The following is a 17,954-nucleotide window of genomic DNA, read 5'->3' on the forward strand; positions in this document are numbered from 1 at the left end:
AACCCAGCTCACAACTACCCCACCACTAGTAAAGACATAACCTATAGTACTCTACTTGGTATCAATATCCCCTACCAAATCTAAGTCATCATAGCCCTATAAATCATTAGTAGAGCCCCCAAAGTGTAAACACTTATTGGATGTTCCTCTCAAATATTTGAGAATCCACTTGACAACATTCCAATGCTCAAATCCTGGATGACTCATATACCTGCTAACGACTTCCACTGCATGTGCAATATCTACCCCAGTGCATACCATAACATGCATCAAGCTTCCTACAACTGAAGCATAAGGTACCTTGGACATCTTATCCTCCTCTTCTTGTGTCTTAGGACACATCTCCTTAGTCAACTTCAAATGACTAGGTAAAGGTGTGCCTACAGCTTTAGCATTCTCCATAGAGAAAAATTGCAACACATTCTCAACATAATTAGCCTGAGATAGCATTAATGTTTTGTTCTTCTTATCTCTACAAATCTTCATACCAAGGATTTATTTTGTTGCCCCCAAATCCTTCATAGAAAATGCATGTGCTAACTGGCATTTCAGCCCCTTAATATGATCCATGTTAGACCTAGCTAAAAGCATATCATCAACATATAAACATAAAATAATGTAGCTATCATCATCCAACCTCTTAAAATATACACAATAATCTGAATGAAACCTATTATAGCCATGCTCATGTATAAACCTGTCAAATTTCAGATACCATTGCCGAGGTGCTTGCTTCAAGCCATATAAACTTTTCTTCAATTTGCACACTAAGTTCTCCTTACCTTTGACCTCAAATCCCCATGGCTAAGCCATATAGATTTCTTCATCCAAATCACTATGAAGGAAGGCTATTTTAACATCTAGCTACTCTAAATGCAAATCTTTAGTACCCACAAGACTTAAAATAGTACAGATAAAAGTCATTTTAACAACAGGAGAAGATATCTCATCAAAATCAATTCCCTTTTTCTGTGCAAATCCTTTTACAACTAACTTGGCCTTAAATATTTTCTTACCTCCTTCCTCTTCTTTCAACCTATAAACCCACTTATTTTGTAAAGCCTTTTTACCTATAGGCAACTTGCATAGATCCCATGTCTTATTCTTTAGCAAAGAGTCCATTTCATCTTTTATTATATACTCCCACTGAATCTTATTATCCGCCTACATAGCTTCATCATAACTTTCAGGTTCACTAGAATCAGTAAGTAAAATAGAATACAAAGAGGGAGAAAATCTTTGTGGAGGTCTAATTTACCTCATTGATCATCTAACATTTACTGGAGTGTGTGGTATTTGTTGTTGCAGTTGTTGCACATCATGAGGAATGGCTAGAACATTAGCTTTTGGAGTATCATCCAACACTACATAATCATCTTCTTTCTTCTCATGTTTCTGCAATAGATCTTTGTACAACACTTTCTCATTGAATATGACATCTCGACTTCTAACAATTTTATGATTTTTAAAATCCCAAAGCCTATAACCAAATTCATTAATGCCATATCTAACAAAGACACATTTCTTTGATTTTGCTTCTAGCTTGGTTTTATTTTCAGAGTCTATATGAGCAAAAGCTTCACAATTGAAGGTCTTGAGAAAAGAATAACTCACCTTCTTACCAGTCCATGCTTCCTCAGGAATACCATAACCCAAAGGAGTAGAGGGAATTCTATTTATCAAATATACTGCAATATTAACAACCTCTGCCCACATGTGTAAGGGCAACCCAACATGCTCTATGTCCTTGCTTCTTGCACTTGTGACAATAGCTTTCATTCTTAGGCTTATCATGTTGATGGGCATTATTACTCCTACATACATTAACAATGTGTCCCTTTTTACCACAAAAATGACAAGTAGGTTTAGTGTTCTTACCTTTGTTGCTCCTTTCTTCTGTAGTCTTGGATGATTCTCCTTGTTTAGTGCTGGTGTAACCAAGTCTTGAGGTATCATTAATTTCCCTTGGTGATTTCAATAGCTACTCAAAGTACTTGATAGCCTTATTGGATTTGTAAAGCTTTTTGCAACTTCCTCCTCTCTTTTCAGGTCATTTTACAATTTATCATTTTGTATCTTTAGTGTAGAGATCTCAATGTCCTTCATATTTAGCTCATGATGTGCATTCATCATTTGGCTTAGGGTGTCTAGCTATATATTTGAGATTCTTTCAAACTTAATTGTCTTTTCCTCCAATCTATTGGTAAGATTTCTCTTGTCATCTTCTAGCATGGCCTTGTCTTCAATGGCTCTTTTCTTCTATTTAGTTACTTCACAAAGCATTATGGCTTGTGATTCTTGTTCAATCTTAAGTATTCTGATTTCCTCTGCTTGTGCTCTATTAGTCTCCATTAATTTTTCTATTGCTGCATCAAACTCTATGGAATCTCCATTAGCAAACACTTTTGTGGTATCAATCTCCTTGTAGTGCGTGTCATTTTCAGTTATGGCTATATCCTTCCTTCTTTTAAAGGAATTTTCTCAATTCTTCTCTAGCTTCCTCCAAGTTGTGTAGGGTGAGATGCACATCAATCACCCGATTCTTTATAATCTTCCCAAGTTTGAAGACTTCCATCTTTAGATCTTTTCTTTAAGTTGTTAGGTTTCTCCTTGTGAGAACCCTACTTTGATATCAATTTTTGGACTAATCAAATGGGAAGAATATTTTTGAGAGGTTTGGGGGGGGGGGGGGGGGTGAATGAAAAGTAATACATTTTTAACTTTAAAAATTTTTAACTGAAAGTAAATTGCATGCATATAAACATATCAAATAAACATGAAGTAGAAACCTACATCAACAACACATAACACCAAATTTGGTAACCTAGAAACCCTCCAAAATGTGAAGGTATAACTGGGGTGGGGATGATACCCACAAAATCACTACAACAATAATGTTTGACCACTTATGATGATTTTCCTTGTCAAAGGCCTGCCTTGTTAAAGGTATTACACTATAAGTGACCTAGTTAAATATTTACAAACACTTTACATGAAGTGTCACCTTGTTAAAGGATTTTATCACCTCTTCAAAGGATCTACAAACTAGTTGTTAAGCTAAACTATCAACATAGGATTTTTCATTTTCCAATACAATTGCTAGAGAGTATTAGATTCATAAACCTGATTGCTTACAATCTCAAATTGCTAATTTTAGGCACTGTTTTTGCTCATTTTGATCTTGATCCTAGAGATCTGATATGCTACTCTTTGATATTTTGATACTTTATTCTTCATCAACTAGATGTTGCAATACTACTCTATTCTTCTAAGTCTTTTAACTCTTCCCACTAAATTTTTCTATAGTTTTCCCATACACTACTCTCATCCATACATACAATGGGGTTTCATCCTCATTTTAAAGATTACAAAGACTTAGTGTTAGGTATGGATCTATGATCCATATTGAATCTTTATTTCCCACTCATTCATTGCACTTTTCTTATTGTTGCATGCTTTCTCCATTTTTCTTATTTGTTGCATGCTAATTGCATAGGAAATATAAAAGATTCATTCTTATCCTTGTTATCCTTCGAGATCCTTCTATGTTAGCTCAAAAAAATAGTTTACATATGATTTTGTGAAGGCACAAAATCATATGCTAATTCTATGTTACTCAACACATACTGGATTGCTGGTACTCAACACATATGACTCTAGTTTGCTTGACACCTATTACATTTTGGCTTTCTCAGCATCAACTGTGACTTGGCACCTACATATCACTCAACACCTATATCATGCTTGGCACCTGAAGTCACTCAGAAATTGATCATCACTCATAACCTAAAGATTACTTAGTACCTAAAGATCACTTGATACCTATAAAAATTCTAGCTTGACACATACTGTAGCTCGACATATATAGTGTACTCAACTTCTATATGAAAATTGGTTAAGTGTGTTGATACTCAGTTGTCAAAACCAAACTGAGACCAACACTTGGGTGCCTCAAAAGGCTCTATTTTATTTGGATTACAACACTAAAAAGAATAGGAAAATGATTAGATATGGAGGCCAAAAATGAATAATCATCAAGAAATAGACTAATCAAAATTTGTGCAAAAAACATGTCAACAATGTTGATGAAGATAAGAGTGCTAAGTCTAGAATAATAGAAGATAAACTCCTGAATATCCACCAAACTTTCTTCATCCTCCATTCCAATTTCCTTCAATTTCTTTTCCAATTTAATGCATGCCTCTACTTTTCTCTTAGTCAAAATAGGGGTTGATTCTTCTACCTTTATCTCACTCTTCTCCATAACCACGTGTCCATTTCTGATATTACCAAAGTTTAGAAAGCTGCCAACAATTACTTCTTCCTTTTCCCCATCCCCTTGTCCTTGTTCTTCATGTATAATGCTCTCCTTAGAAAAAAAAATGTTACTATTATGGAATTTTCCCCTCAAGCTTGCCTCTACCTTGGCCTTCCTTCTTGTAATGTCAAGAAAGAAAGAGACAATGATAAAAAATGTCAATGCAAAAAACTATCACACAATCAGCCTCAAAAGAGAAATTTATCAAGAAAGAGAGAGTTTTGGGATGAATGGAATCCCTTGCTTGTCAAGGAACAAAAAGCCTTTAATGGAGTCCCATTTATTTTGGTCTGCAATATGTATGAAGTTGCATTTCTATAAGTACTATACACTTTAGATTGGGAAAACCCTCCTTTGAAGTGCTGAGACTATTGGACACTTTATTTTTTGTAGAACTTTACTAATTCCAACCTTAATTTGATATAATCCCTAAGATTATTGGGTACCTTCCCTTTTGTATAACTGAATGAATTCCAACCCCAATTTGATATAATCCTTGAGTTGTAGAGTTACTTGCCAATATATCATCTATGGTTGTGCCAATCCTAATGATTGTCCCCAATATTTAACCTTGTAACTAGGGTCAATTGAGCAAGATTCAACAACAACCCATAATGAAAATCAATTTGATCATATTACACATTCAGATGAAAGATTATGTTCTCTTGTCTTTCTTTCTTCTTTTTGATGATGGTTATAAACTCATGTAATTGATAAGACACAGCGACTTGAAAGAAAAATCAATTTGATCATATTTATCCTCATGATGGATTATGCACTCTTGTCTTGCACTCTTCTGGTTGTTGAAGGATATTAACTTGTGCAACTGATAAGATTTAGTGACATGCAATAAAAATTTATTTGATCATATCCATCCTTATGATGAATTCTATTCTCTTGTCTTGCTCTCTTCTTTTTGATGATGGATATAAACTCATGCAACTAGCACCACTATTGTAACAGTCTACAATATTAAATATCAAAAGTAGTTTTTTTTTTAGAGATTGCAAGCAATTTTAATATGGTTTTACATTTCATCAATGGACCCATTAAGGTCATAAAAGTCATTAAGGGAAGACTATAGTCTTCTATCTTGCAGTCAATAACAACAAAATCTATATTTTTGTAAGTGGGAAGTATTTTTTGGTCATCTCCTACAAAAAATTCTGCAATATCTTCCATGCCTAGTTCCTTTGCAGTCTTCTACATCTCCTTAAGAGTTTCCTCCTCCTCTAAAATATAGATAAATTGACCCCTAGTATGCCAAGAAACATTTGCAAGTACAATAGTGGAGGTAGCTACATAAGAACAAACTTGTACAATAAGTTGTGCCTTCATTCCCACTACCAAAGCTAATATGAATTCACTACTTTAGGGTTCACTATCCTCCAACCATGTGGATCTTCTCCTTGTTCTCTACAAATAAAAAAAATATAGTAATTGTAATACCAAAAAATTGGCACATTGCCATGTCAACCAATTTTGGTCTATTCAATCATTCCTAAGTCCTATTTTACTAGGCAATTCTGATTCTGATAATCACTACTTGACCTAGGTGTCAGATGTAGAAAACCCTAGTTTGCATTAATCACACTCTTTATTTAATTTATAAGTATTGACTCAAATTAGCTGCATTAAACCTATTAATTAAGTTTAATTTAATTATAAGTGTTCATACTTTAATTAAATTCAGATTACTTCTTTAGCTAATGTACAAAGGAATTAACTTTATTTAATTTGATAATGTCCTCATTTTAATTATTGAATTTATTAATTTTTTTTCATTTATGAGGTCATATCCAATTTTATTAAATTAAATATTCTCTCCAAATCTTCTCTTTAGTTTAGAAATGGAAATTCTGAGTGAACTAGAACTTGAAATGGAATTAACTTAGTTAACTCTTTCTCACACATAGATGAGAATCAATTAACTCTCCATCACACTCAGATCTAAAATAGTTGACTTCATTTGCACAAGGAAGATTCCATTCTAACTGAATCTCATTTCCAATCTCAAATGTCAATTCTACTTGATCTTGACTGTTGATTGATTTCTGGAATTCTATTTAAGAGGCCTTCAATTCCTCAAAGAAAAAAGATTGAATTGAATTGATATCAAATTAATGCTAGAATATTTACTCATTTTTATACATCCATAGTTTAATTTCTTACATTGCAATCTCATATTAGATTTTAAAATACATTCAGTTAATATAAATTTCTTTCTTATGTTCTTTGATTACAATGCATTTCATATAGATTAATTGAATTCTCATGTAGCTTTATAAAATCCTTCATACTAGAGATATGGTCACTAGCTTCTCATTATGAGAGCAATGAAAAAATCCACCTAGTTAGGAGGCAAAAGGTCAAACTGTTGGATTACTCAGATGAATTATCTCATATTTACTCTAGGATGATCTCTCAAGTAATGACCATGTTGAAGTGTGTGTGAGAATCAAAGGCCCACATTTCACGCATACATTTTTGGTGCCCACGATGGGACCAAGAAATCAAGTTTTTTGGCCTGATCTATTGTGTTTTCTACATTTTAAATTATTCTATCACTGTCATTCGTATAATTTTCTAGATTCTTGTGCAAGAAATCTCATTTTCACATTAAGAATTTAAGATTTTTCCCCTTTCATTTCACTTCTTGGTGTGAAAAAGTGTATAAATGTGCGGTTTCTTGTGCAATACACATCATTTTCTTGTGCAGGTCTGTGCATGCGTTCACATGAAATTTTACATCAGCACATGCAATTGTAGTTTGAAGAATTCAATCTTTATCATTATGTTTTGACTAACAGTATTTTCTAAAGTTTTTTCATTCAGATTTCTAGTTTTCTATAGCTTAATAGTGGTTTGCAAGACACTTGTCAAAGACACCTTATAAAAACACTTGAAACATGTACTGATTGTGTGATTGTAGGATGTTTTTCAAAGATATGCATGTCAAAGACTCATTTCAAACCCACTTAAATGTCATGTCTTCATTTATTTCTTTTCACACATAGTATAAATAGGGCTTGTGAAATTTGTAGGGTACAAGATAGGGGAATAGGGGAGTATGCTCTTTACTACTTGGAAGTGATGCCCAAGAGTAAATCAAAAACCTAGAAGCCTTTGAAAGATGGTACCTAAGGGAGGCAAGCAAGTTAGTGGTTCTCCTATATGAGCCTTTTCTATGAAGGGATGATGATTTCTTTTTAGGGGGTCAAAATCTTGAGAAAGGACAAGTTAGGATCGATTAAGCTAACTTGGTGATTAACATGTCTTGCATGTTTGGGAAAGGTGATGAGGTGGATAAGTATGCTCTTTCCCCTTGAGGAAAATCAAAAACTTGGACCCTTAGATCTGAACCACCAGTCTAAGTCAACCTTTAGAGGGCTTGCCGAAGCAATCCAACCTCCAAGAATGACCCAAGTAAGCACACTCCTTTTGCCAAAGATTCCAAATCACTATAATAAAGAAGATTTGTAGAGAAAACAACTCCAAAGCCATGTTAATTTCTTCCTCTTGATTCTTGATATTGTTGGAAATGAGAATGGAGTAACTGAGACGGGAGGGGTGAATCAGTTACTACAAAAACTTTTCACACAAGTCCCTTAAGATGTTAAAGGAAATACTCATTGCTGATACTCATATAATCAAACTGAAAACACAAGAAACAAGAGACAAGAGACACCAGATTTAACGTGGAAACCCAATATGGGAAAAACCACCAATGTAACTAGTTACTGTTTTTCACTCTTCTGAAGTGAGCCCTGTTAGGAGCCAACCTTGTTAAAGGTTACAAAACACACTGTTAGGTGTGACCTTGTTAGAGGATTTAATCACCCTGCTAGGAGTGGCCTTGCTAGAGGTCTTTAGATCAATTCAACTGAATTGCCACCTTGTTAGAGGATTTTACAAAAGGCTGTTAAACCCACTCTGTTAAGAGATTTGAAAACACTGTTACAATTGTTAGAAAGTAACAATGAGTGATCTGAAATAAATACAACTTATCTTTGCTGATACAGATCTCTGTTCTGTTCCTCTAGATCCTCTCTGATCAAATGCAACTCTGCATCTCTGATCCTTCAAAAACTTGCTCTGACCTTCCTTATAATTCGCATATTAGATATTCAATCACATCTGCTCGCTTTTTCACATTCATACTTCCATTATTTGAATTCGCAACTTGATCCTTCATATATACCTTTCAGATTATTGAGTCGGCTCAAATACAAGTTATAATTATAAATAATTGTGCTATGAGTCAGCTTCATACATTACATAAAGTAATTAACTTTAATTACTTAACCTTCGAGAAATCCTTCGCTGACCGACTTAACTCGGTAAATACTGCACAGAAAATAATTCCTGTGTTAACCGACTGAGCTCAGTTAATACAGAGAATTTCGTGAAATCCTTCACTGACCGACTTAACTCGGTAAACACCAATTTCTCCGACTTTCCTTTGATGACCGAGTGAGCTCGGTTAACACTGTCTGCTTCTTTTCTTCGATGACCGAGTCAACTCGGTAAATACTGACAACCTATCTTATATCCTTTGTTTATCGAGTGAGTTTGGTAAACACTGTCTTTCGGCAACAAATCCTTTGATTACCGAGTGAGCTCGGTAGACTCTGTCTGATGACTGATATGACATTTGTGTAACATCAAAGACAATCATGCAATTATCAATTGTATCCAACAATCTCCCTCTTTGGCATTGATGGCAACACAACATGTCATAGCAGAATGAAATTTGAAAATAAGTCCTTATCAGCACAATGTGTCATCAAAACAATTCTCCCTCTAAGATGATAGATTCTCCCTCTTTCAGTAATCTCCCTCTGTGAAGGAATTACATAAGAACTTTCTTTTTCACACAAATTTCAGAAAGATATGACAGTAAAGTAAATCTCTCCCTCTTTGACAACAAATGCTAAAGACAATAGAACTGAAATGAATTGTAATGTACTTTTAGTACTGATTCATATGCAAAGCTTCCAGATTTGACTGCATCAACAGATAGATTTTCATTTTGGTATGCGTTGATGCATCACTAAAACTTGTTTTTAGTGAATTTCGGATAGGGGTGCAACCCCTAACTTACCTCTGAGATACAAGAATGCATCCTTAGGTAGTGGCTTTGTGAATATGTCAGCAATTTGTTCCTTTGAATTGACATATTCTAATCTGATCTCCTTGTCTTGTACCAATTCTCTGACAAAATGATATTTGATTGCAATATGCTTGGTCTTAGAATGCATCACTGGATTCTTTGATATATTGATTGCACTAGTATTGTCACAGAATATAACAACTGGTTCTTTGATTTCCATCCTCATTCCTTGCAATAACTGCTTAAGCCAAACAATATTTGAACAATTTACGGCTGCGGCAACATACTCTGCCTCTGCTGTAGATTGGGATGTACAATTATGCTTTTTGCTTGTCCAAGAAACCAATCTCTTTCCAAGAAAGAATGCTCCTCCACTTGTGCTTTTCCTGTCATCAAGGTTTCCTGCCCAATCAGCATCAGTAAATACTTTCAAATCCAAATTACCTCCAAATTTATACCATAGCCCATAATCTTCAGTTCCTTTCAAATATCTCATTATTCTTTTGATTGCCATTATATGAGTTTCTCTTGGTTTTGCTGAAAATCTTGCTACAATACCGACTGCAAGGGCAATATCTTGCCTAGTATGTACTACATACTGCAACTTTCCAATCATAGATCTATACAGTGTTTGATCCACTTCTTTGGATTCATCTTCCTTGGTAAGTTTCAATCCAGTACACATAGGGGTTCCAACTGGTTTACAATCCTCCATACCAAATTTTTTTAATATCTCCTTGATGTATTTTGACTGTGTGATGAAGATGCCATTCTTACTTTGTTGGATTTGAAGACCTACAAAGAATTTAATCTCACCAAACATAGACATCTCAAACTCCTTGTTCATTTGTTCTGAAAATTCTTTGCATAGATCATCATTACCTGTGAAAACAATGTCATCTACAAATATTTCTGCCAAAACAATCTTATTATCTGGACCTTCTTTTATATACAAGCTACTGTTGTCATTAGTCCTTTGAAAACCAATCTGAATAAGATAGTTATGCAATCTTTCATACCATGCTCTAGGAGCTTGTTTTAGACCATACAACGCCTTGTGTAATTTGCAGACCATTTTCTTATATCTGGATCAACAAAACCTTCAGGTTGTTCAATGTAAACTTCTTCATCCAGTATTCCATTGAGAAATGCTGACTTGACATCCATCTGATAAACTTTGAATCCTTTGTGAGCAGCATATGCAAGTAAGGTTCTTATACCTTCCAATCTTGCAACAGGAGCAAAGGTTTCTCCATAGTCTATACCTTCTTCTTGAGCATATCCTTTGCATACTAGTCTAGCTTTGTTTCTTGATACCTTGCCATCTTCATTTAGTTTATTTCTGAATACCCATTTTGTTCCAATCACATTCTTATCTTTGGGTCTAGATACAAGAGTCCATGTTTTGTTTTTCTCTATCTGTTCTATTTCTTCATTCATAGCCTCAATCCAACTATCATTTGCCAATGCATCTTTGATATTTACTTCTTGTCAAAGTTCCTTCAGATTTATCTCCAATGATCTGATCTGGAGTATGATGCCTTCTGACATATTTAGCTAACACAGGTTCTTTACTTCTTGAATGAATTTCATTGTTGTCCCTTTGTACTTCAGATTCTTGCTGTTCTGGCTCGGTAGATTCAGACTCGGTAGATACTTGCTTGGTAGAGTCTGAAAGTGACTCGGATTCTTTTAGCTCGGTAAAAACTTCCTGTGTCTCGGTTTGAATTTTCTGCAACTCGGTCATTGATGACTCGGGAGTTGAGGATTCCTGATTAACTGGAGTACTTGGTATAGTATCAGGTTCAATATAAATAAATCTTCTGTAGTCTTCAGGAACCTTCTTGCTTTCTTCTTCTAATTTCTCTGCAAACTCATCAACTTTCACATGTGCACTTTCTATGACCTTGTGAGTAGATAGATTTAAACATCTATATGCTCTGCTTTTACAAGAGTAACCTAGAAATATTCCTTCATCTCCTTTTACATCAAATTTACCTTTTCTAGATTCTTTCAGAATATAACATTTGCTTCCAAATACTTTCAGATAACTTACATTGGGTTTGTAGCCATACCATAATTCATAGGGAGTTTTGAATGAGTCCTTTTTCAGTTGTACTCAGTTCAAGGTATGAATTGCAGTGCTGATAGCTTCCTTCCAGTATTTGATAGAAATTTTCTTTTCAATCATTAGGGTCCTTGCACAATCCATAATGGATCTATTTCTTCTTTCAGCTATCCCATTTTGTTCTGGAGTTCCTGGTGCTGAAACTTGTCTTTTGATTCCTCTTTCAATGCAGAAGTTATTGAACTCATGTGAAATGAATTCACCACCTCTGTTTGACCTTAAGCATTTCAATCTTTTCCCTATTTCTTTTTCTACTCTTGCCAAGTACCATTTGAATTTCTTAAAAGCTTCTGATTTATTCCTTAGGTACATAACAGTCATCATTCTTGAGTAATCATCAACAAAAAGAATGAAGAACTTTTCTCCAGTATAACTTTCAATTCCAATGGGTCCACATAAATCTGTATGCACAATTTCTAATATATCTTCAGACTGATAGCTTTTACTTTTAAAACTAGTCTTTCCCATTTTTCCAATCTGACAATTCTTGCATAAACCGACCTCAGGTTTCTTTATATTAGGAATGCCTCTTACCTTTTTGAATTTGCTTATCTTCACCAGATTATCAAAATTGACATGACACAACCTCTTATGCCATAACCAACTTTCTTCAATTTGAGCAATAAAACATGAGCATTCACCAAGTTCTAGGTAGAACAAGTTACCTTTAGTTTGTGTGCCAGATCCTATCAGCTTTCCTTGCTCATTTAACAGTCTTGCCTTTCCATGCATGAATTCCACCTTAAATCCGGTATTGAGTAACTGTGCCACACTTAGCAAGTTATGTTTAAGACCTTCAACCCAATAGGCATTGTTGCATATAAGTTCTTTGGTTAGAGAGATTCTTCCTCTTCCTTTTATGAAACGAGGTTCATTATTACCAAACCTTACACTGCCACCATCATAATCTTCAAACTGATCAAACTTAGTTTTATCACCAGTCATATGATGAGAGCAACCACTATCTATAATCCATGTATCATTCATACTTATATGAGAGATAAGAGCCATTTTATCTTCCTCATCACTATCAGAATCATCTTTCACAGCAATATAAACAATTTCATCTTCACTATTATCAGAATCCTTAGAATTTTCAGCCATGAAACATGATTTCTTACCTTTGTTCTTGAATGATTTGTAATCTTTCTTTCTATTCCATTTATGACTTTTCTTTTCATCATTGTTCTGCTTGTTTGGGCACCTAGCTGCAATATGACCAATTTCTTCACATGAAAAACAGATTAGAGGAACTTTACCTTTATATTTTCCTCTACCTCTGGAGTATTTCTTTGCCAGTAGAGCTTTAATTACTTCAAGATCACTGTCTGAACTTTGGTCTGATTCATCATCACTTTCTGACTCTGATTTCTTTTTGCCTCTATCTTTGAGTGAAAGTTTGGCCTCAAATGCTGATTTAGTGTTTTTGGAAGCTGGAACATAGTTGTCAAAATTGTCTAGTTCAAATGCGGTTAGTCTTCCAACTATAGCCTCCAAATTGATATTATGATTTTCTTCACACCTTCTTTCTTGAATTGCAGAAACTCTGATTGCATAGATGGGAAGCAAGGTTCTGAGAACTTTGCTTATAACCATCTCTTCTTTGATATCACCTCCAGATGCCCTGATTGCACTGACACATGCTTTGATTCTATCAACATATTTTGCAATGTTTTCATCCTCTCTCATTCTCATTTGATCAAATTGTCCTCTTAGACTTTCTACTTTTGCTCTTTTCACATTGTCATCTCCTCCATAGATTTCTTTCAACTTGTTCCACATGTCAAAAGCGGTTTGGCAATCCTTGATATCATCAAATTCTTCATAGCTTAGTGCAGATGCAATGTCTATCATCATATTGTTATGAGTCTTCTTTTCAGCAATATCATTGACAAATAATGTGCCGGAAGGTTCTTTGTATTTTTCATCAAGATATTTCAGTCTTGTATCACCAATAGTAGCCAAATGAAGTTTCATCAATCCTTGCCATGCAGAGAAGTTATTTTTGTTGAGTCTTGGAATTTCTCTCTTGTAAGACATCTTGATCTTTGGCTTAGATCTTTGAAATCTTTTCCTGCAAGCACCAATAAGCTCTGATACCAATTGTTGGAAATGAGAATGGAGTAACTGAGAGGGGAGGGGTGAATCAGTTACTACAAAAACTTTTCACACAAGTCCCTTAAGATGTCAAAGGAAATACTCATTTCTGATACTCATATAATCAAACTGAAAACACAAGAAACAAGAGACAAGAGACACCAGATTTAACGTGGAAACCCAATATGGGAAAAACCACCAATGTAACTAGTTACTGTTTTTCACTCTTCTGAAGTGAGCCTTGTTAGGATCCAACCTTGTTAAAGGTTACAAAACACACTGTTAGGTGTGACCTTGTTAGAGGATTTAATCACCCTGCTAGGAGTGGCCTTGCTAGAGGTCTTTAGATCAATTCAACTGAATTGCCACCTTGTTAGAGGATTTTACAAAAGGCTGTTAAACCCACTCTGTTAAGAGATTTGAAAACACTGTTACAATTGTTAGAAAGTAACAATGAGTGATCTGAAATAAATACAACTTATCTTTGCTGATACAGATCTCTGTTCTGTTCCTCTAGATCCTCTCTAATCAAATGCAACTCTGCATCTCTGATCCTTCAAAAACTTGCTCTGACCTTCCTTATAATTTGCATATTAGATATTCAATCACATCTGCTCTCTTTTTCACATTCATACTTCCATTATTTGAATTCGCAACTTGATCCTTCATATATACCTTTCAGATTATTGAGTCGGCTCAAATACAAGTTATAATTATAAATAATTGTGCTATGAGTCGACTTCATACATTACATAAAGTAATTAACTTTAATTACTTAACCTTCGAGAAATCCTTCGCTGACCGACTTAACTCGGTAAATACTGCACAGAAAATAATTCCTGTGTTAACCGACTGAGCTCGGTTAATACAGAGAATTTCGTGAAATCCTTCACTGACCGACTTAACTCGGTAAACACCGATTTCTCCGACTTTCCTTTGATGACCGAGTGAGCTCGGTTAACACTGTCTGCTTCTTTTCTTCGATGACCGAGTCAACTCGGTAAATACTGACAACCTATCTTATATCCTTTGTTTACCGAGTGAGTTCGGTAAACACTGTCTTTCGGCAACAAATCCTTTGATTACCGAGTGAGCTCGGTAGACTCTGTCTGATGACTGATATGACATTTGTGTAACATCAAAGACAATCATGCAATTATCAATTGTATCCAACAGATATTGCATATCAAGAGGAGGCTATTGCACTGGTTAGCCCTAGCCCCAGTCTTGCTAGTCAAGTGTGTGCACTTTTAGATGCTAGTGTGGGCTACTAGTCTTAAATTCACTTGTGAAGCCATTGGGATTAATATGAATGGAAGCCAAGTAAAAACTTCTTTTTTAGTTGTTACCCAATTCAACTTCAAAAGGGGGCATAATCTTTGTGCAAGGAGGGGGAAAAAAACTCTCTTGTAGATACTTACCATAGGCATGTACCTAGGCATTGGAAGGTGGTATATCTACTTGAACCCTTCCAAAAAGGTGTTCATTCAGTGTATATGTTATCGAGCCCTTGGAATACACCAAAAACATAGGTGCCCTCTAGTGGGGTGATGGCTATGTGAGGTGTGCACATGCACATAAGTTGTGAGACAAAGTTTTTTCCTTCTCTACCATTTTTGGTTTTAGGTATAGAGTGTGTCTTTTTTGAGTATTTAAACTCATCCAAATCTATCATAAAAACAAAAGGTCAAGAATTCCTCATCCCTCTAAGTTGCTTTGTCCTTAGTTGGATTATTTGTGACTACTGCTTGCTTCCCGTGTCTGTCTAAAAACAACTATCTTTTTGAAAACCAAAATGCTCTCCAAAACTCTAAAACTACTCTAATATCTATCTAAAAATTGTAAAAAAAATCAGCCTTCTATTCAAAACTATTAAAAGCATAAAAAATCTCTTCAAATCCAATCCAAAACCATCAATCTATCTAGATTCTCACACCCAATTCTGCAAATTTTCACGTGAGAAAACACCTTGTCTTCACTTCCTTTCATGGCTCTATTCAAGTCCTCACATGACCCTCTACAAATATCCATGCAAGATTTTGAAAAATACTATCTTTTATGTTAGCACTTTGTCTTTTTGTCAGTATATCAACTCTTCAGATGGCTTTATGCAAGTCCTCGCATGAGAAAATTTGGTCAACATTTGCTGTTCTAAATCTTTGCCTACTTTAATGTACTTTCTCGTGCAGTTCTCTATGAATCCTCACATGAGATCTTGTCCTAAAACTATCAAACTATTATTTTAGAGTTATCTACACTCCAAGTCTGATCTATGTCTACAATATTTTACCACTTCTCTATATATAAACAATGTCAAATTGTGACTTCTTTCTTAGTCAAAAACTTGTGATATACATGTTAACTAGTCTCCTCTCTCAGTTATCTTTTTCTGTCTTTTTGTATTTGTCATAATTTGTGTCATGGTAGCCATAATATTTGGCTATTCTAGCCATTATTCAAATGACTTGTACCTAAGTATACAACACTCTTATGCCACTTTGAGGCTATGTTCTGGTGTGGTCCTTATCTAGGATTTTTCTTTTCATCATTGTCTATGATTGTTGCCACTAAGGGTGGAAGAGACAAAATGGCTAGCAATAAATACACTCGGTCTAACATTCCTAGTGAGGAAGAAGGGATTCTAATTAGAAATATGAAGAAACAAATTGAAACAATAAGTACTCAACTTCAAAGACTAAAAGAAGAGGAAAACACATCAACAAGCACTTTCTCCTTGCAAAGTTATTCCAGTTCCTCTAAAGACAATGAGCCATCAACTTCTTACAATTTTGAAACTAAACCCTTGGAAAATAGTGTACTCAAGAAATCTAAAGGTATCTTTGAAATAAAACCTTGGGATTTTAAACCAAAGTGTGATTTCACACCTTTGGGAAAATCTTACGAATTAACCTTGGAAGAACTTCTTGAAGAAATGCTCATTATTTTACCTAAGGTCACTTTGTGGGGAGTTTCCTTTATGAGTAACTATTGTGCCTATCATAGACATAATTTACATAAAACTTCACATTGTAAGGAGCTGAAAAATAAAATCCAAGATCTCTTTGATAATGGCATAATTCAAATATATAAGCTCTCATCTACTAGAGATTTTGCTCTTAAGAAGGATCAACATCATCAAACTAAGTCTAGTAATGGTTCAAATGCAACTTCTACTTCTTCCAACATTACATCACCTTCTATAGTGTCCAATCTTTCCAATACATATTTGTACACTCGAAAGTGTCCCACTCTAAACCCTTCTATCCAAACAATTCCATGAGTTGGAATGTTTGGATGCCAGTTTAGAGCTCCCTATCCACGAAGTGCAAGAGAGTGTATTTCAAGTTCAAGGGCTCTCAGATGAGCCTTAGAGATAATCTTCTTTCTAGTAAACCATGCAATGGGAGGTTCCAAAGATAAGATGCAAGACTACAAATGTCCCAAGGAGTTCCTCAAGAATGCAACGCAAATGAAAATTAAGCTAGAATGAGATGCAAAGTGGAGCTATGCTAAAACATGTATGAGAGTGTTACAATACCATTATTAAGCTATGTGAGATTAAGCTACATGTAAAAATGAAAGCTAAGCTAAGATAGAATGCCATGATGCCATGGATGAGAGAATGTAGACAAGAAATAGAAGTTCTCCACAAAGCTCCAAAGAAACCTGTTAGAAAACTTGCAGCATAACAATATTCAAAATGAGGATGGATGCTTTGAGGGGGAAAGCTCTCTCCCTTTTAAAGATGTATGGATGGTAGAGATCAAGATGAAGATGGTGGATGATCAATGGTGGAATTTGAAAATAGGTGTGATCCATGTGCACACACAAGTCAACCAATAGAATATAAGTTGACTTGTCATATAAGACAAAAGTCACAAAGCCTTTTCTTTTAATTGCAAAATAGAAAAAGCACTTTATGTGTGCACTTTAAGTGGGTTAGAAGAATGAGGTATTTTATTTAATTAAAAGGGAACATTTTTTTTTAATCAAATAATGAACTTAGGATAGCATAGTCAAACTATAGGTTATAACCAAATAAATTGATTATTAACAATTTGGTCTAGATAAATGATTAAATTAATTTAGCCAAAATGTTGAAAAGGGGGCTAATAGTCTAGATGAGCATTTTTAGTGATTACATTTCCCCCTTTTTGACTAATGCATGATCGATCTGAGAACACATTATGTCAAATAAAATAGAAAGCCAAGTAGGCGGTGATAGATATAGATATTTGATTTTGAAGAACGAAATGTAGAAAAAGATAGCAAGTCCTAAATGTACAGCCTGATAGTGG

The sequence above is a fragment of the Cupressus sempervirens genome, chromosome 7 (genome assembly GCF_028749045.1).
Source record: "Cupressus sempervirens isolate cs-2001-9-10 chromosome 7, ASM2874904v1, whole genome shotgun sequence".
NCBI classification, from domain to species: domain Eukaryota; kingdom Viridiplantae; phylum Streptophyta; class Pinopsida; order Cupressales; family Cupressaceae; genus Cupressus; species Cupressus sempervirens.